This window comes from Cydia pomonella, chromosome 3 (assembly GCF_033807575.1).
Source record: "Cydia pomonella isolate Wapato2018A chromosome 3, ilCydPomo1, whole genome shotgun sequence".
Taxonomy (NCBI): domain Eukaryota; kingdom Metazoa; phylum Arthropoda; class Insecta; order Lepidoptera; family Tortricidae; genus Cydia; species Cydia pomonella.
Genome location: NC_084705.1, coordinates 7,884,748 through 7,906,331, shown reverse-complemented (window position 1 = coordinate 7,906,331; position 21,584 = coordinate 7,884,748). Strand labels below are relative to the sequence as shown.

General features: G+C 35.5%; 1 protein-coding gene across 7 annotated transcripts in view; it reads left to right on the top strand.

Moving 5' to 3' along the window:
* LOC133515977 (homeotic protein antennapedia) overlaps positions 1–21,584 on the top strand; it is a 243,704-nt gene that overhangs the window by 190,532 nt on the left and 31,588 nt on the right. The window lies entirely within an intron of this gene.

Genomic DNA, 21,584 nt, shown 5'->3' with positions numbered 1-21,584 from the left:
CGATTAGACACGGCTCTATCTAATGCGAGCGTTTGTACGATAAGTACCTACTTTAAATCGAAAAATAATTGTTAGTGCTTAGTACAAGTACGTGCGAAATAGCAATCGAAACACACTGAATAAAAATGTATATTTACATGTAGATTATTTATTTTAATTTTATTTAATTTTTGGTTTAATAATTGTTTGCGAAATGACATTCGGCAAAATAATTTTCGGCAATGATTTCGAGAACCGTTTTACAGTTTTACAAAGTTCTCTACATCATATTCGAAAATTATTTTGTCGAATGTCCTTTCGCAACCGATTATAGGGTATTTGACTGTATTTAAAATAAATTATTTCACACTATGGATGAAATAAAGCACCACAACCTTAATAGAGAAACATTACTTTAGCGTTACGAAAGCAGTAATTTTTAAATAATATTTCTATTTTATAATTCGTATAGAACTATAAAGAGTATGTAACTTGACCGTGACGTCATTTGCTAGGGTTTCATATAATTCCAAAGTAGCAAATAGATAGATCGATAGATAGATAAACCATTTATTCGCATTTATTCATGTATTAAATCGTTTTGACAGTTCGAAAAAAGAAACTGATTTGACTAGTAGTCAAATACCCTATTCACATAATTTCATTTTGCCGAATGATGAAGTGGCAACTCAACACAATCATTGGAATCATCTCCTAATCTAACATTTATCCATTGCATGTTTGGACATCAATATACAAATACACTTTTTAAAACGCAATGTACCGGTTAAATTGCAGAATGACTTCGTAAGTCTAAAAATATAAAAAAAGTTTATTTTCGTAAATTGACATCGTTCGGACAAAAAAGTGGGTTCTGGCACTGTTTGGTCACAGTTCACCTAACACGCTCCTCCTCGTTTCGCTCGTCGTCGCACTATCTTAACTCTGTCAAATTAATCAATATTTAACCAAGTGAATGATTTGGCAAAAGAAATGTAGGCACCTATTCCAAATGTTGTTATGTTGTTAATAATCTACTTAAAAATAATTCTACCAAGTAAAACGTTGTTATAATGAAAATTGGCCCAATTTTGGTTGCAAAAGTGAATAATCTGCGAAAAGTTCGTCGGCAAGTGAAATTCGGACAATAAAACTTCGGCAAAATGGCAGAACACCATGAAAAACCTAAAATTTCTTAAGACGTATGAATCAACGTCTCTAAAGTATAACGCCGAATAGAATTCCTATCTCGACAGTTCGCGTTCAAAAGTATATGCAACAGTTTAATTGATTTATATGTATAAAGATATGTATCTCTTTTTATCAAACTATCAGAGAATGTTAGATACTTTTGACGCATAGTCTGATCCACTAGTTTTAATACTGACTACCTCAATATTTACTTGGTTTTTTCAGAGTTAAAAAAAATATTTAAAAAAACCTACTCTGTTAATGTCTAAGCACGGCAATGTAAAACGAATATGAGGCTCATTAGTTTATCGTTTTATTGTGAGCTTCATACCCCGCAGGAGGTCGACATATTTATACCTACTCCACTCGTAACTTCTACTAGAAAAGTTCCCATTATTATTCACCGTGCTTGTAAATTTACATACACATAAAAACTAGTTTAGTCATGTTTATGAGTAATCCTACTTAATTGCTCCTTGTTCTCGTATATTATACTTAAAAAAAAATAACTAATACAATTTTAAAATTGTCATTTCTTTTATTTATAATGACGATTCAAAAAAACTGCTGTCGGAACAGATAACAAAGAATATATAACTAAAAATTAATTTAATAACATCAATTTTAGAAAAACAAAGTTTTAGTTCACAACAGTTAGTAGTGAAGTAAATAAATCTCTAGATAGCCAAGATATGGCAAAATTAATCAATTAAACAAGAATGTATAATTAACATATTTTAATTGTGCCAATTTGGAAGCAAATTATGAATTGCTGCTGAATGAAAAAATAGTAGATAATTGGATAACAAAAAATGCCAATTGTAGAAACACTGGCAAGATAAGATTTCTACGTTTTAAATTAAGCGGTTTTTTCTCGAATTAGCTTTGTTTTTGCTTAAAATTAGTAATTATTCATAGGCTATGTGGAAGATTTTTATATTGCACTGGCTAGGTAATAAAATTGAAGACAGTGTTAGCGTGGAACAAAATTGTAACATAAATGCTTATGTCATTCGGTCGGATTAGCCGCAATAATGTAGTCATTGTTGCTGCCTAATTTAATGTTCGGAATCGTGTTTTCCACATGTTTCGGTATGTTATTGTGTGTATATGACCGCTTGAGTTATTTTAATTTTGAGTTATTGTTTCATTGCATCAAGAAGGTTTATTTATATTAGTTACGGGTTTTAACAATATTATCAAGACATTTCTTAATTAGTCACCCTTTTATTCTTACTTATTTTTTCTTGAGATAACGCCCGGAAACAGATACGAGAAATCAGCAATGTATCACTTATATGACAGTCTCACTATTAATAATAAAATATGCGTCAAAGTAATTGTACTCATTTAATTACATCAGTATTTTCCACAGATGTTATCTGGCATTCATTACAACCTACGTAATAAATAAATTAAATCTCGCTATCGAAATTCATAATTAAAATCTACATACATAAACAGATTTGGTTTTACGCAACACTAGCAGCAATCAACTCTATGCACATGAAAAAAAAATTAAGCTGTCAAAACTAGCTCCATAAATTGATCCAAATACATGGTCATGAAATTTTTAGAACGAGATAAAGATAGTGGCTATTATTATAACGGTCCCTTTCACCGCTATCTAGTGCTGACCATCTGATGAACTGTTTTTAAAGCGAATGTACAAGAGTTTAATGCGCAGCGGAGATATTCGGTGATGTGATAATACTCCGTGACCGAGTGCACGACTTTCTAGGAGTTGCGTTCGGCCGGCGTTTTTCTTTCTTTTATTCAAATTTGGAACGGTCTGCCCTTTATAGTACGGTCGCCAAGCCGCTCAGAGGCCAGATTTAATTGACTCAGCTCGGCCTTACCCACAACCGGTATCAATGTGTTCGGACAGTTCTCCTGATCACCGTACATGCGGTAGTAAAGCGGAAAAATGGTGGAGGGGATAGTAATGACGTCACAAAGATGGCGGCCGGACCTATTCTTTTTGGCGGTGTATCTCGAAAACCACTTAACCGATTTTAATCATCGAGGTGTCAAATAATAGCTTATATTATGGAGATTATTTCCTTTTCTACAAACATTTACGTGAAACCTATAGGAAAAAAAATAATCACAAAAAACAGTTTTTTTATAAAATTATTATTTTTTATTTTGTAAAAATCTCCGTAAATATTAGCATTTCGCAAATTTTGTTTAATATAAAACATATTGCTTCATTATCAAGGAATATAATGAGCCTTAAAACATACAGATCGAGTAATAAACAATGAAGCTACACTCATTTATTTGCGCATGGGTAACGATAACTGGCTTTTACCGGTCGAAACTGTGGTGACTGTTACGATACGTATTGAATGGAATTTATAGAGTATCGGTTTTAATTACTGAAATTATAATTAAAATTATAAAAACCAGACACAATAATGTTACCTTACTTCGACGTTTAGTCTCTTTTTTCGTCTTAATCATAGTATGTACCTACATATTTCTTTTTACTTAAAAATTTTATACAGGGTGAACTTTTAACCACCAGTCATACTCTGCGCAGCGACTTTATAGGTCATACTTAACAACTTTTACTATGGGACCAATTCCGAAATCGCGAAAAAAATTTTGACTGTCCCATATAAAGGTGCGACCAACTTTACCAGACCAACACTTTTCCAAACTGAGCTACAGCTGTCCGATGAAGTTAAGTACTTAGGACTAACTCTCGACAATAAACTCAATTGGAACAACCACATCAACAAACGAATAGACAAGGCGGGAGTTGTCTTCTGGCAGTGCAGAAGGATGATTGGTAAGAGGTGGGGACTCAACCCGAAAATTACCCTCTGGCTCTATAAGACGATAATCCGCCCCTTACTCTGTTACGGTGCTCTGGTTTGGTGGCCAAGAACAAACCTAGGCAACGTACGAGACAAACTACAAAGACTTCAAAGGCTCGCATGCGCGGCCACCACTGGCTGCACGAGGTCTACCCCGACTGCAGCCATGGAGGTCATGCTAAACCTTCCACCGCTGCACCTACACATACAGCAAGAGGCCAGTCTCTCAGCGGTAAGGTTGCGAACCCTCAAGATATGGTCTAACATCACAGGAGCTCTTCACACAAAATGCCTGGAAAAGGTGTATGACGAATTTCCAGTGCTTAGGTCAGGCACGGACCGGATTCACAAACAAGCTATCTTCGATAAAAGGTACAAAATACAGTTATATGAGGACGACAATCATGAAGGACTCAATCCCCGGGAGCTGAGAATCTTCACTGATGGGTCCAAAACAGACAGCGGATCGGGCTCTGGAACCTTCTCAGAAGACCTGAACATGTCGATCACCACTCCGCTAGGAGCCCATAACTCGGTATTCCTAGCTGAGTGCATGGGCATCATAAACGCGGCGGCTGCCATCACTGCAAGAAAGGTAGTAGGATCCTCCATCCGCATACTCTCCGACAGTAGAGCAGTCTTAATGGCTCTAAATAGCCATATAGTTACATCCAAACTTATACACTTATACAGGGACACAGTGGATCCCGAGGTAACGATGCTGCGGGGATTGCCAACCAAGGATCGAATGCGGGGGCGATTGGTCCGGAACCGATTCTTCCGATACCATTTAGCAAGGTACGCTCAATGCTGCTGGCACGTACAGGGAAACTACACACAGAACACTGGCTGAACCAGACTGGATGCAGACAGGCAAAAGAAGCCATGCCTGGCATCAACGGAAAACTCACAAGGGCGCTCCTGCAACTAGGGAAGGTCCGACTGAGTATGGTAACCAGTGTCATAACAGGTCATGGACTATTTAACAAACATCTTTTCACAACAGGTGTCACAGACAGTCCCCTGTGCCGAGGTTGCATGGAGACAGAAGAAACAGCCTCTCACGTGGTGCTGGAATGCAGCGGAGTGACTCCATACAGGGCTAAACATCTCGGATCTCCGAGAGACCTCCCCGAGGTCCTACTCAACATCAAAGGTTTGATAGGATTCCTCGAGGAGCTGGGCTGGCAGGACTAGCCCACCCCCAACATATCACGCAAAATAGGCGCAAGTCGTCGAGTTGCGGAAAAATCGCCCGAATACAATACAATACAATACAAGGTGCGACCAGACCGCAGCTTAAAAAACGGTCACGATACGGAATCGCAGTGACGCGTCGTATGCGTACCGTTTTTGACGCATGCTCCCCACACCGCTGTTTAAAAAACGGTGACGGTACGGAATCGCAGTGACGTGCTTCACGCGAATCTTTTTTGTTCGCAAAACAGTTGCGTCTTTTACGTCACCGGTACGGTGTCTGCCATAAGATCTCCGTGTAATATTTTTTGCGATTTTTACGCAGTTCAATTTACGGTGCGTCAGCTTATTTTAAGCAGCGGTGTGGCGAGCATGCGTCATGGACCCGGGTACGTCCTTAAACTACGTCCAAAAGAGAGGTATGGGCATTGTGAATGTCATCTCGCTTTGTGTGGTAGGGCACAGCCACTGGGTGTCATTCCAGATCCAAATTTTCTTGCGTGATTCGGCATTGGTCCCATAATAAAAGTTGTTCAGTATGACCTGTAAAGTCACTGCGCAGAGTATGGCTGGTGGTTAAAATTTCATCTTATACCTATATTCGACACAAGTAGTAAGTACTTACAGACCAACTATGATACACATTTTGCCTGTATAGTGATACATAGTGAATAAATTAATACCTGATTTAAAAAATAAAACAAAAATAACAAATAGCATGTTATTTAATTCAGTAATCACTAATCAGTCTTAAACAATGAACATCATACTTTTAGATTAGACAACAAAATGTATATTTATACTGTGTTTCGACTTGAAAGATTTTACTGCTTTAAAACATAAGACAAACCTACCAACCAAATGTATAAAAAAAATGTTTTTTGTGATTATTATTTTCCTATAGGTTTCACGTAAATGTTTGTAAAAAGGAAATAATCTCCATAATATAAGCTATTAGTTGACACCTCGATAAATACAATCGGTTAATTGGTTTTCGAGATACACCGCCAAAAAGAATAGGTCCGGACGCCATCTTTGTGACGTCATTACTATCCCCTCCCACCATTTTTCCGCTTTACTACCGCATGTACGGTGATCAGGAGAAACGCCCGAACACATTGATACCGGTTGTGGGTAAGGCCGAGCTGAGTCAATTAAATCTGGCCTCGGAGCGGCTTGGGGACTACTAATAGTAAAAGTTGTTCAGTATGACCTATAAAGTCGCTGCGCAGAGTATGACTGGTGGTTAAAAGTTCACCCTGTATAAAATTTTTAAGTAAAAAGAAATATGTACCTACCTATGATTAAGACGAAAAAAGAGACTAAACGTCGAAGTAAGGTAACATTATTGTGTCTGGTTTTTATAATTGTCATTATAATTTCAGTAATTAAAACCGATACTCTATAAATTCCATTCAATACGTATCGTAACAGTCACCACAGTTTCGACCGGTAAAAGCCAGTTATCGTTACCCATGCGCAAATAAATGAGTGTAGCTTCATTGTTTATTACTCGATCTGTATGTTTTAAGGCTCATTATATTCCTTGATAATGAAGCAATATGTTTTATATTAAACAAAATTTGCGAAATGCTAATATTTACGGAGATTTTTACAAAATAAAAAAAAATAATTTTATAAAAAAACTGTTTTTTGTGATTATTTTTTTTCCTATAGGTTTCACGTAAATGTTTGTAGAAAAGGAAATAATCTCCATAATATAAGCTATTATTTGACACCTCGATGATTAAAATCGGTTAAGTGGTTTTCGAGATACACCGCCAAAAAGAATAGGTCCGGCCGCCATCTTTGTGACGTCATTACTATCCCCTCCACCATTTTTCCGCTTTACTACCGCATATACGGTGATCAGGAGAACTGTCCGAACACATTGATACCGGTTGTGGGTAAGGCCGAGCCGAGTCAATTAAATCGTGTTTCTAGAGGGCTTTTGAGATTTGGCGACCGTACTATTAAGAATGGTAATAAAGCGAGTGGTTTGTTGGCGATCTCAGCCACGCGATAGATCGATGAAAGCTGCTTAGATAAAAATAATTGTTTACGGCCAGTCGTTGAATTTACAAATTTATCTGTTATAAACATTCATTATTACAAACGATGTTAATCATACAAGCTTCTTGCTATCAAATAGCTGAATATAAATATCAAAACCTAGGTATTTTTGAGATCGATTCAGGTCGGTATTTTAGTGTACAAATATGATATCTGGGTGCCTAGCCAATCGTTGATAAGAAACACCAATTGAAATTTGAATAATAAAAACAGTCACGTGACTTTTCGTAGCATCTGTTATCCCAATAAGTTTTTTTTTCTTTTCATTGTCATTTAATCGATATCGATAAATTGTTTTAAACAAAAACAGAAGCATTATACATTTATGCGTTTTGTACAAAAACTTCCGATCTCTGGCAGATACTTTACACGTACTAATAACTCGTTTATTTTCAATTGATTACCTATTTCTCTACTTGCATAGCATAATAAACAGTTAAAAAGCTTTACGACTTCTACTTATTTGATGACGACACCTTTCAACTAGGTAATTATTTTCTGTTTCCCACAATCAAGTAAATTGCTTATAAAACACCAGCCAATTCGTCACGAGTATTGTCATAACCACTCAACGCTCTAAAGCTAAACGTCACCGTAGACGCCCACCTCGGCAACTTTAATTTAATATCATTTGTTCTTGTCTGCTCCCACCGACTAAACTGGTATCTCATTAAATATTTTAATTAACTTTCCAGTCATGTTATATGTCAAAAGTAAAAATATGTCCCTCTGGAGGCTAAAGTATGTGAAGAATAATAGAATAGCAACTGTTTTTTGATGCCACTATCCGTTATTGCTTGTGTTACAACATTTCACCGATTGATAACCCTTGTTTCAACGTGGAACGTTTTATTCACATTTAATATAACAAAGCATAATGGCTTATATTTAAAAAAAGTATCTAAATATATATGTCGGTTGTCTTAAAAATCTAAAACATATAAGTATGCTTTCAAGCTCATAATAGTCAGACCACCTTCGACCTGCTGTGGGTGGCCGAAAGATAATAATGATCGACATTAAATTAAGCGAAATGTTCAGATCTGTTAGTCAAATGTTTTTACAAAACGACAAAATGTAAACATAAACGACTAATGGTTACCAATACAAAACAACAAAAACAAAAAACGGTTTTGTAGGTTAATTATAATTTTGCATAGGTTAGTCTTGCTTTTGTGTTACCTACTTTTATTAATTACTTACGTGATTAAAAGCTACACCAAAAAATATGGACGGCCTATCTATAGCATCAACAATATAGGCAAAAAAGTAAGTATTAAACAAAAGTAATCGTTACATTGATAAATTAGTGCAAAATAAAGATAATCGAATGCGAATTGGCGGTTTGACATGCGAACTTTATGTTATTAATGTGTATTATAGGTTGTTGAGAATTTGCGAAATTATCGGGCGGCTTGAATATTTATCATGCGCGGGCGCTCGGAATTAGGATGTGATGACCCTAGCGGCGATCGAGTTTTGTTAACCAATCAATCGATTGTGAGATAAGGCTTTTTTTGTTGCTGTTTATTATAGGGCTGTCACTTAACATTTATTAAGTATTTTATTACTAAGACGCTAAGAATATGAATGCTTATTGATAATAAGGTGCTAAGTTGTACGTTGGCAAAATACTATATCGTTATAAAAAATGGTACAATTTAATACTCCTTAAAGATTATTCAGGCAAAGATGCAGATTGTCAATAAGTCTCCATAATAAGTGTAATTAGAATTGTCTTAAGTGACAAATAACCAACATTGTGGCAAATTTTGCCTCAAAAGGTCAATAATATGTTCATCTGAATCTTTATTGTGTACATTGACCAATTATTAGCTAAGATTAAAATTTATATATTGGTAATATTTCCAAACCCATTATTATCTAGCCTAAACCTAGTAGAGGTCGCCTGCGGCGTCTCGTATGTAATTTTGAGCTCCGTACAAAACTTTATTGACGGAGCTCTTATGGGATCACTTCGATTTTGTTTTTTTTTTTATCGATCGCAACTGATTGGGGCCGATTTGTACCGGCCAGTGATGTGTACATGATTTATATCCTAATAAAAATTGGAATCCATATCAAATTGGCTGTTCGAGGAAAATGGTCGGGTTTTTGAAAAGAACTTCCAATGCAGCAAATTCTTTCCTTTTTTTATTTTTGACGTGGAAATGTAAGTAACAAAAGAAGCGCTATTGCTTTTATCTTTGCGACTAAAGAGCTCATGTAGTCTTGTTTAATATAATGCCATTCGTTTAAAATCGACTTTCGTTGGCATATATACGATCATTTTACGTACAACTAGATGCATACAGAACTAAATTTCCCATCGTATGCTACAATTTTTCTTATTGAGTCATTATTTCCTCTTCTGATCTACCATTAAAGATGCACCTGGTACTCCTCAAAATAAAGAAAATGTTAACTTTAACAGTTGTTAGCTCTGAAGTCACTAAAATGGTTACCTGCATAATAACACGTACATAATAAATTAAATAATTGGCTTAATAACTTGCTAAGCGCGAACGAAATATATAATCGAAATTATATAGTCCTCAACATCGATGTCTATGACGCCGACCTCAGCAATCAAGGGTTTTTCCTCTTAAACACCCTTTCACATTCACAACAATAGAGTTGAGCGGTCGTGTTGTATGTATACACGTAGGAGGGCTTAGGTCTTTCCTTGCGTAGTTGGCATTTTACGTCTAATGTTGCGAGTCGGTTTTACTCAATCAACTTAGTGGATTCGAAGATGGTAGACCGCCAAAATGACCGTTTCGTAGCGAGCTCCTCCCAACATGCAGGATAGATCGCACACGCGTTTAGGTGAGGTTCATATCATATCATATCATATCATTTATTTTATTGAAATCATGTTTATTTGTACATTTTGGTCAAGTAGGTACATGATACTCTGCTAGGGTGTAGGGTGTTGGGTTGAGCACGTCCTTAGAGGTCGTCCAGAAATCATGTGATCATATTTGTCCTATTTTTCCCCCCTCTCCCTTGGTGATATTTGGTGATTTTCACGTAAACCCCCTGCCACAAGATCACGTGGTAATTATGATGCGGGTACTCATAGATGCCAAGCAAGTGAATGTCGTTTCTACTGTATTGCTTATATGTTCAAGATGCTATCTCTCAAAAACAGGCATCGTAAAAATCTGCTTATCACTTATAGCAGTGGCGGATGATTGAGGAAAATCGTCTCATAACTCCCGCAAATTGTGACACTTCTAAGTTGTGGTTGAAAACCATGAGTAATGTATATAGTACTTATAATTATTAGGTAGGTAATTGAAAAACAGTTATAACTAAGTAAATAAAGTTTGATAGTAACTACTTCTTTTCTCCTTTTTTTCCTTTTTTGAACTCAGATAAAAAGGTCCTTGTACAGTATAAAATTATACATTGGACGGTAATAAACAAAGAACTGTGAAACCGTTAGTCTACTCGCTACAAAAATCACTAAAATATGCGATGCGATGCGAGCTTTTATTATTAATGTTTTAAAGTTGGCGCTATGAATGTTTTTTATTCGGTAAATACGCATATAAAATAGACCGGATTATTTGATCTGATTAAATTTTAGAGTAATATTGTTGTTTTTGTCTTTTCCGCTTTGAAAAAAAATTGCCCGTGATATCTTCTTTGACACCTCTTGGTACCTCTAACTAATATGACGACTTTTTGCACTTTAAATTTCGCCCTGAATCTTGATATGTCAAAAACACGTTTCTCAGTCCTTATATTTAGTTGTATTTGGTTGCCACAATACTTTAAAACGTCTCTCATCACCACTGAGAAGTATATGGCAAAGAATGTGGGTGCCATGACACATCCCTGCTTCACGCCGCTTGTAATCTGGTTCTCCTCAGAGAGTTCGATTTCATGTTGAACTTGTGCTGTCATGCCAACGTGAAATTGGCGAATGAGGTTTACGAACTTCTTTGGATATCCAGATTTTCGAAGGACAAGCCATAAAATAGAGGCTTCACGTGTGACTCCGTCGAAAGCCTTTTCCAAGTTCACAAAGCACATGTAAAGAGGCCGCTGATGCTCGAGGCTTTTCTCTTAGAGTTTCCGTACAACAGCGATAGCGTCAATGGTACCGCGGCTAGGACGGAAGCCACATTGACTTTCTGGGAGGTGTTGTTCAGCTAACGCACTGAAGTGGGTGTTTATAATGTGAGCGAGGATTTTACCAGCACAAAAGAGAAGTGATATTCCACGGTAAGAGCTGCAGTCAGAGACATCTCCTTTCCCTTTATACAACTTACAATGGCAATTGAAACTATACTTAATAAGAATAATACAAAAGCGTCAAAAACATTTTTTTAAAGACACTTCTGTGGTAAATAGTTACAAAAGTTAAACGACTCTGATATATATATCCCGATTTTTTTTAATTTGAGTTTCCAGTACTGAAAGAATGTAGCCCGCCTGATAACGTAAAATGTGTCTTTAGATTCCTGTAACTTTGCGATGTCTCTAGGACAGACGCGGATGAGTTACCTAATTATACTTTAACCTCTATGACCCAAAATCGACATTTTTAGGGTTCCGTACCCAAAGGGTCAAACGGGACCCTATTACTGAGACTTCGCTGTCCGTCCGTCCGTCCGTCCGTCTGTCACCAGGCTGTATCTCATGAACCGTGATAGTTAGCCAGTTGAAATTTTTACAGATTATGTATTTCTGTTGCCGCTATCACAACAAATACTAAAAACAGAATAAAATAAATATTTAAGGGGGGCTCCCATACAACAATCATAATTTTTTTGCTTTTTTTTATAAATAATGGTACGGAACCCTTCGTGCGCGAGTCCGACTCGCACTTGGCCGGTTTTTTTTAACTTGACAGCCGGTCTGGCCTAGTGAGCAGTGACCCTGCCTATGAAGCCGATGGTCCTGGGTTCGAATCCCGGTAAAGGCATGTATTTGTACGATGAAAACAGATATTTGTATTTATTTATCTATATAAGTGTTTGTATATCGATGCCTAGTACCCATAGTACAAGCTTTGCTTAAGTTTGAGGCTAGGATGATTTGTGTAAATGTCCCCTATTTATTTATAAAAGAAAAAAACTTCAAATGCCGGCCTTGGCTCTGGGCCCTCTATATTTCTCGATCATAATTTCACCTACTTGTAGGTCACTTTTCAAATAAATAATAAAACCCCGCGTATCGCTTTTACCCGCAGCTGAAATGTATTGTATCTTATTCTAGTTTTTTCTAATGAACCCTGATTTTCAGGGCAGATCGGCCATATGAATAATGTACTAGTGGGGTGGGCGAATAAACAAGGTCACGTTAATGTCGCCATTGCATCGCTACGTTAAATGTCAGCACCTTTATCTATATCATATATTTTTATAATCCTTTTGACCTTCTTGCCAGCAATTTTTTGAGTCACATTTGTGCATAAATCATTTAAATTAATGATCTCTTTAGAGAGGTGCTAAAGTTTAGCCTTCGTTACTCGTAGTTCTGAATTACTTAATAGGTCAATTAAGAAATTTAGTGTACCAGTACCAGTGCTTAAATGACATCGACACACCTTACGTTAACTTTTTAATAGCATAACAATGGCTCCTAGGTCATTTTACAGCAATCCAATTAAGTGCCTTAGAGACCAAACAGCGGTATTCGAAAAGCTAAGAACAATTGAAAACCCACCTATTGCTTTTAGTTTCGGTGTATCGGCCCTTAATTTCATCTCAAGGGTAAAAATTGGAACAAACTTTAAACTAGTTTCATCATTACCTAATAGATAAACATTGTATTAATTTCAAGGTATATCGACATCGCCTCTGACGCGAGACAACAATTGTCCAAACAATGTATTAATCGTACTTATAGATTGTTTGTTTTGTTCATTCGCTGTTGTACCTGCACTGTTCTTGATTAAGCATGTTCGTAATTAGTTTTTATGCTTTATTACTAGTTAAATAATCATCCTTATTAGTTTACAGTTGCTCTTGACATTTAATGAACAAGTCATATTTAAATGTTAGGCATTAAGACTGTCTACTTCTGACTTTTTCAAATCACAGAATTACAGACACTTGTAGTATTAACTAATTATAATAAAAAAAGTTAACGTGGCCATATAAGTTAGCTAATTTTTCAGCTATTGACAGATTTTATTTTCTAGAGAAGATCCTAGTAAAATCCTACTTAAATTACAAGAGAAGTAACAATTTCTTGGTTGTTTATGGAGTTACTAAGAGAACTAAGTTGTTGGTAACGTTTCTGTATATCCAATTTCTATGTGGGTATCTGTTTGCTGTCAGAAATAACTTCTTAGTTTCAAATTTGGAATTAAGAAAAAATGCTGGCAAGCAAGCAAGAGGAGTAGCCTAGTGATAGCAAGATTGTGAGATATTTCGAACTCTGTTCCCCTAATTTAAATAACGAACTAAATTCTAAAATATTTGTATCTTGAACGATCATGCGAGATTTAAGAAGACGTTCCATTATTGAAGAAAAAATCACTGACTGGATGGAAAAACCGTTGCTATGTAGCTACCGGCTTTTCATCATCAGCAATAACTCCTTGAATTCAAACGTGGAATTAAGAAAAAAATATTTAAATGCTGGCAGGCAAGCAAGAGGCGTAGCTCTAGTGATGTGATGTGCCATGCTGCTAGGTGTTCCCGCGCTAAGTGCGCTCTGGCACGCAACGCACGCTCCGCCCATCGGCACGCTTGCTAACGCTTTTTAGCGCTATAACGCTGTTTTTAATGTTATTGGTCGCATTTCAAGAGTTATGAATAATTTATTTTATGTTAGCTTGGATTGGAACATCTTGGAGCTGTGTCAAGTTTGATTGTTTGTGCTATCTTGATCGGTGCGGTGTGAGACATCACTAAGTCAAAAACCATTTATCAAATAAATAACTTCAAAATGGTATTAAAAATATATATAAGTATTTAAGTCACATTCTTTACTCACCTACCTACACCTAACAGGCAGATACACCTATGCCTAGGTTGTAATGTAACTACTTTTTTGTAACTAATTTGCTGGAAATAAGTAACGCTGTAAGTATTTTTTATGAAAATATAAAATTATAATAATAAATAACAGCAACTTTAACATGCCACTCCGGTTTAGAATCGAAAGATACACTAATTGCTGTAGCTAAGGTGTAAAATTGTAGCTACCTACATTGAGAAAATGGTATTGAATATACTTACCATTTTTGACGTCTCTAAAAGCTACTTATTTACAAAAAATATTTTCGCACTGTTAATATCAATCGACTTTTTCTCAAATCAGTACCACTATCACTCATCAATGGTCTCAACAGATATAGTTCAAGTGCAAGCTAGCTGATATACGGCGGCCATTGCACGGCCTATTATGAGACCGTGACGTCACCGCCCCGCCCACCTCCCGCTTCAATCAAACGGGGAACCCTCGTCATGCCCCCACCCCACGTTCCGCTCTACTGACTCCGCATTTTTTCTCATAATAATAACGTTGAAAAAAATCGCACAAAAAATCTCGACAGACGAAGCTCATCCCATCCCTATCGGTCAGTCCTTTTTGGATCGATCGACGGAATTCCAAATTTAAATTTTAGGGCGAATGGATTATTGGCTATGAGTCACGTTTCAGCGTTGAATTAATTAAAATGTGTTTAGAATTAAAATTCATGTAACATGGTATTTATTTTGTATCTACAAATTGTATTATAAGTAGATAGACCTCTAGTGTGAACTAAAACAAAACAGATAGGTAGTAAACATAAGAATGTTCTCTTTCTGTGTTATTTTATAGTACCTATAAGATTGATTGATTCCGGACATATGTATCAAACTATACATTAAATATTCCAACAAGTTAGCAAGAACAATTAGCTAATAATCTGATAAGATTTTCCTCAATAAGCCGAATCAACTCAATAACATTGGGCATTCAATATTCTCAAGTTAAACGTATTCAGTATTTTCTTAATACAAATTATTAATTTACGCGTTGAAATATTTAAACAAATGAACGAAATTAACAATAATATAAGGTCACGATGATCACAGGTGTTGCATGACAATGGGAAGCAAATATTCTCATTGGATAGAGTCGAATTTCATTGAATTAGTTTCTATTAATTGGTATGCAAATTCTTATAAGAACAGTCTTAAATAAAATAAAATTGTTGAAATATAAATATGTGTAATTACCTTTTTTTAATATATTTATACAACATTTTTTAAATGCTGCTTACTATACAGAATGTGTTTGACTTATTAATGCCATCTAGTATAAAATAGCAGCGCGTGAGTCATTTAGAAAGCTACTTAGTTTAACTACTCACCGACAGAGGTCAGCGGCGTGCGAGTTTTAAAAGTTTCGTAAACTACTTTTCATTTAGTTCGTCAAGCACGTCAGAGATGGTGCTGGTATCAAAGTTTATATTGCATTGTATTTCCATTGAAGTTTGATATTTTATTTTTATTTCATTGCGAGAAGCTTGTTTATAGTAATACTTATAAAGTTCATTTTGCATTATTTTATTTAGTTTTGATGGAAGATGATAGTTTATATTGGCCGTGATGATGTTTTATCTAGACCGGCTATTTGAATTAATTCTGACTCATTTTTCTTGATGTTTAGGAATTTACCTTCTAATGTAGATCAAATTGATGTTTGATGACGAACTGACTTGTTTATAGAAAAAATACTAATTTAAAATAGACTAGTATGGTCATATTTTGTACTCGCATTTAAAAGCTTATTGACAATTTAAAACTAGTTACTTTTTATATCCACATTTGAGTCGTGCCAAAGTGCATAATTATTATCATTAAACTGAAATAGTACCAAAAATAACTACTTTTCATTACTAAAGCCCCATTTATAATTCAAAACCAAGCTAAATTCCAATCAAGTTATTGATAAAACCGTGTGTTTACGCGAAAATTTAAATTCCATAATCGCGAGGCTTAACCCTTCTCAGTTTGTGACAGTGTCTAAATTAATAGTGCGTGAAGGGCCGCGCAGCTATTTAGCTGTGTGACCTTAAGGGCGATTTAATAATAAGATTTATGGCTGTTAATACAAGAATACCTGAAACTTGTTTTCTGCCGACCTATTTCTGATTCGCTGCCCACGTACGTTATCGTAAAAATTCAAGAAAATTTGGATTAGCTTGATACGCTATCGTCGTATACGTAACTTGTAAAAGTACAAATCAAAATCGAGTTTTGATCTCTTATACTACAAATAAAAGTTCAAAATTCAAAAACACAAAAATTGCCCTGGGCGTAACGAGGATAAGTCATGACAACATAGTGGGCTTATAGTTTGCCTATATTTCGATGGGTCCTCACCAAGGTTGGGAAACTGTGTTTACCCCAATTTACAATTATTCCTAGCAGGTGAAGCGATGAAAATACAAACTGGTACATTCTTCGTACCGACTCTGAAAATTTTACGGAACTATTTATTATTTTACCCCCACACCACATAATATTTTTCGGACCTATTTATTATTTTACCCCCATACCACAGAATATTTTACGGACCGATGGCCTAATTTAATGAAATGTGCGATAGAGTCAGACCAAGATAAGTTGGCAGCGATTTTGATATCCCAGACGGTGCAAGTGTCAAATAAACGTCATAATTTCATAGAAGTTTGACGTTTAAAATAACACGTGCACCGTCTGGGATATCAAAATCGCCGCCAACTTATCTTGGTTTGACTCTATTTCATTCTAAATATTTTTAAGTATTTATTACCATTAAATATTCTATTTTCAATGAGTAATAGAAAAATGTAGCGACATGTAACTTATATTATTAGCAATTGTAAATAAATAATTAAAAACGACTCAAGTATTCTCGAAATATTATGATTCAAATTCAACCGGAATTTCTTTCACAAAATCCATTTTAAAAATATAGAAACGCTATCAAACCTCACCGGAAGCTGTCTGTGAGTGAGTTAATTTACGCGCTGGGCAAGCGGGCGGTATCTGTGGACTTCCGGTCTGGCGCCGGAAGTGAACGATGAAAACCGTTCATCATCGTTTGGTCGCCACGCTTCCACTGAACTAAGAACTTATTGAGCTTTTGACAATTGAAATGGTGTAAGGAATTTTCATTTTAGATTAGGTATGCGCAAGCGATGTTTGGTTACTTATGTAAAAAAAAATGTTTATTTCGGACCAACATAATCCAAGTGTTAGTAGAATGAATCTTAATAGTCTAAGACTTAGTGTAACACCAAAAAAATTTATGTTACGCTTGCTTCGCTTGCCTGTAGATGTAGAATAAGCAGCATTCAAAAATATTTATATAAAAAAGTATTTTCACTTGGTTTCTATGCGCTTTGTCATTGCGTAATTACGGGTCTGTATCACGTTTGTTTTTGCGACAGGAATAATTGGCCAAATTATTTGAAAGTAGGTAAATAGGCACCGTGTAAAAAAGCTTTTTTTTCCTAATTGAACTTCTCATAACAATTTCATTTGGATGTGTTTAAAGTGATTAACTATTATGCAGGAAAAATGTGTTTTTCTGTTATTTAATTTAGATTTTTACCAGACTTTGGCTACATTTTAACTGATTTCTAAAATGAATAAAGTTCTATACTTACGAATAACATCCACAGGCGAATTCTAGATTTAAATATTTAAAACTATTTTACTTGCTGTAGTTTACAGAATGTTAAAATTATCCAATTACTAATTTTAACTGACTCAAAAAAAGTTTATTCTTCCAATTCCTCGGCATATTTTTTTATCTTATTGTCCGGTATCTGAACGTTTTGTATTATCAATAAAAGCTTAAAATTAAAACGTGACTAAAATTTGAAACCCCCGCAACGCTCAAGATTTTACCTTTCGAACCACTCGCTACGTTCGTGGTACAATTTTGGCATCTTTCCTTTGCTCGGGTATCAATAGCACGAGCGGTTAAACAACAACTTTGCCCCCTTGTAAAGCAAATAACTACTTATTTACTATTATATTTCTACAATACAATAAATATAAATAAAAACAAAACTCCCAACAGTGTAAATAGTTACCCAAGAGAAAGCAAACGTGCGTAGGGTTGCACGCCATAGCCATTCAGAAAGCGTTCCGAATTATTCAATGGAGCGGGAGCAGTCCACGATCGGAATTTTAATCGACTTTTAGATGCTCTGCCTTCCTGTTTCAACTTTCACCTTTTCCTTAAAGGGTTGGAGTATTTGTCTAAATCATATTCGTTGCCTAAATATAAATGTCTAAATTAATTCTTTTTTGCATGCAGCATGCATAATTGCCGAATTTCATACTTATACATTTGTACTTATGTTTCTAACAAGATCGAAATGTAACTGAATTCTAATAAAATCACATGAAATCCTACCGATATAATATTTTGAAAACAAACTGATCATGGTTTATTAATTCTCTCAAAAAAAAAATTTCAACAAAAAAAAACAAACAAGTTCTACTATTATCTTATCTGTGACGCGTCTCAAACTTAACGAACGAGCTTTTAAGTTCACCCCGATACCCTACACAACCGCGGCATAGTTAACTAAACGATGCTACCTGCATATCGACAGAGTTCTGATTAAATACCACAGATGGAGCCTCTCAAAAGTTACGTCTTTTTATAACAGATGGCGCTATAATTAAAGCGCTTTGAAAACCTGTAATTAAGTAAATTGGTAATAATAAGTGATTATTAGTGGAATTGCTTATTTATGAATTAATCCATATAGTTTTAGTAGTTTAATGCAATAGAGCAACTTGTCAAATAAATGTAGAACTATCCAAGCAATATGTATACGCTAACTTAACTTTCAAAGCCTCGTATGACATTTCATCATCAGTATTAAATATAATCTCTAACACAAAGTGACAGGGTTGTAATTTGTTTGTCACATATTGGTGCGATACGAGGACATCCTCGATACTGTCCGCGCATCCTATTGTTCGAACGTATGCAAGCGATGTTAGAATGCCGCAATTACAAAGGTGTCGGCGTCCGTAGGGCCATAAATCAGCTCCGCACGATATAACAATTAGCTGGTATGATAGCAATGTTAATTAAACGAATATGATTCGGGCGCCGGCCTGGCGGATAAACAACCATGCAAATTTGTAGGAGAGGCCTGCTTTGGAGACGCTAGCCATGTTGCCAATCGAAGAAAACAACCAAGTTTGAAATTATGATGGCGATACAAAGTAAGCAAGACCTGAAAAGGTGCCTAACGTGATGCGTAGGTACTTTGGTTGAGTGCTCTAGAAAATAACCAATAAGTAGTTATTTTTGCTTTTGATGGCATAGCTTGTGATTCTTTCAAACTTCGTAGATTATTTTCTGAGTTAGTTAAAGTGGATGATTACTTCTTAGCAATGCAGGTTCATTTGAATTGCTTACCGAGAATGGACGAAACCAATACTCAGGCAAACCAGTAATGGGTCAGGTGGGTAAGACAAACACTGGGTCAAGAGGAATTCTGTACCTATGTAATTTTCATCTTGTACTTAAACCGGATGAAATAAGAAATAGAAATAGTTTATTCTTTGCAAAAAATATACAGATACAAAGAGGAACAAAAACTATACTGCCTATCCCTCCTGATTTAAACTGGGTTGGTGGGATTGGTATGTTTAAATCTCATCTGAGATACTCCAAGAACTTCTATATTGAAGAGCGATAAAAAACTACTATTTCCCATTTTCGACGGATTTAGTGTAGGGTACCTAACCGATATTCTGTGACAATATGTAGAAAAAAATCACCTCTATTCTAGCAGACCATTCAATAATTACTATCACTTAATTGAAACACTGCTAATCATGCCGCGATTAAATTAACACCTGTCAAGCTAACGTGCAGTCATTAGTCCTTATCTAGTTGTAATGCAATTAGTGTGGTCAACAGATACAGAGCTTCGTAATTGCGCGATTAACACATAGACGTTACTTATCCTATAAGAGATATGGTAGATCAATGGGTGTTTACATCGTTTTTTTTTATGATTATTTGTACTAATGATTCATTTGTCAATAAGTACAATACGTTTTTTGTTCGATAATTACAATTTTGGTACAAGATTTTATCGCTGACTGCACTTTTTTTTCAACAGGAAATTGATACTTATTAGCAAACTTGGGATAACTCCGGCCACTTATACTAAAGTGACGTAGCAAAATATTATATCGACAATTGATAATAACATATATTTATACAAAATCGCTTTGTATAATGCTTCTTAAATTCTAAAGTGTTTGTTGGAAGAATTTATTCTGTTTTTAAACAGGTCAGTATTTCCACATTGGCACTAAATGTTTTATTCCAATCATTTTATATCGGTATTTTTAGTTCTTAAACTTTACTCCATCTTCATTTATTGCTAAAAGTACATAAAAAGTGAAATTTACCTTAAGTCATAATAATACCATTAGGTACATAAACCATTTTGAGACAAACCTTATTTGTTTTGTAAAATATGCCTGAAAGAAGTTCTTTATCAAAACTATTTCGAGAATTTTCAATGTGGCCACCTCCTGTGTCCATCGTCAGATCAGCTCGATGATACCATAATATTGCGTTGTAATCCAACTTACATATAATTCTGTGTATGAAGATGTGAAGAATAATATGAAGTGGGTCTAATTTAGCTAGGAAGAGCTGACCCGAACAAACAAATAACAAACATGGTAAGCTAAATAAAAGCTTGTGAAACACAACACTATAGTGGCACTTTCAATGCCAGAAGAAAAAAAAATTGCAGAGAAATCAGGCGTGTGGCTTCCGAATCTGAAAAGAATTATGTATTTTTTAGCATTTTGTTCATATTTAGATTTCCTCAATACTTGTAGGTAGTGTACTAATAATCTTGTAATCACAAAATCCACAATGTAAGTATATATGAGATAATGAAAGCACTCGTTCGGCAATGTTACAATTTTAACATAATGCTCTTCCATTATGTCGATATTTCTCCTACCTGTGTAGTGTGTAAATATATACTCCAATCTATTAACGACCCAAGTTCACAAAATCCATTATGTGTGCAAGATATCGGACATTACCTGTGTCTGACGCGCCTTTGATGGCAGGCCGGGATTGCCCGCCATTTTGATTGCTGCTCTTAATTGATCGCGCGCTTTGATTAACAGATTCCTGCTGCGTTTAGGATATTTGCATCCACGTGCAGTATCTATCGGATGAATACACCCAATAATCGAGTAGGTAGGTAGTCTGTGGACTCCGAACACGCTAACTTTGCACTGACTTGGTAGTAACAATGCATACATCCCCCTGACGTAGCACTTGGTAGGAAAATTTGGCATAGTC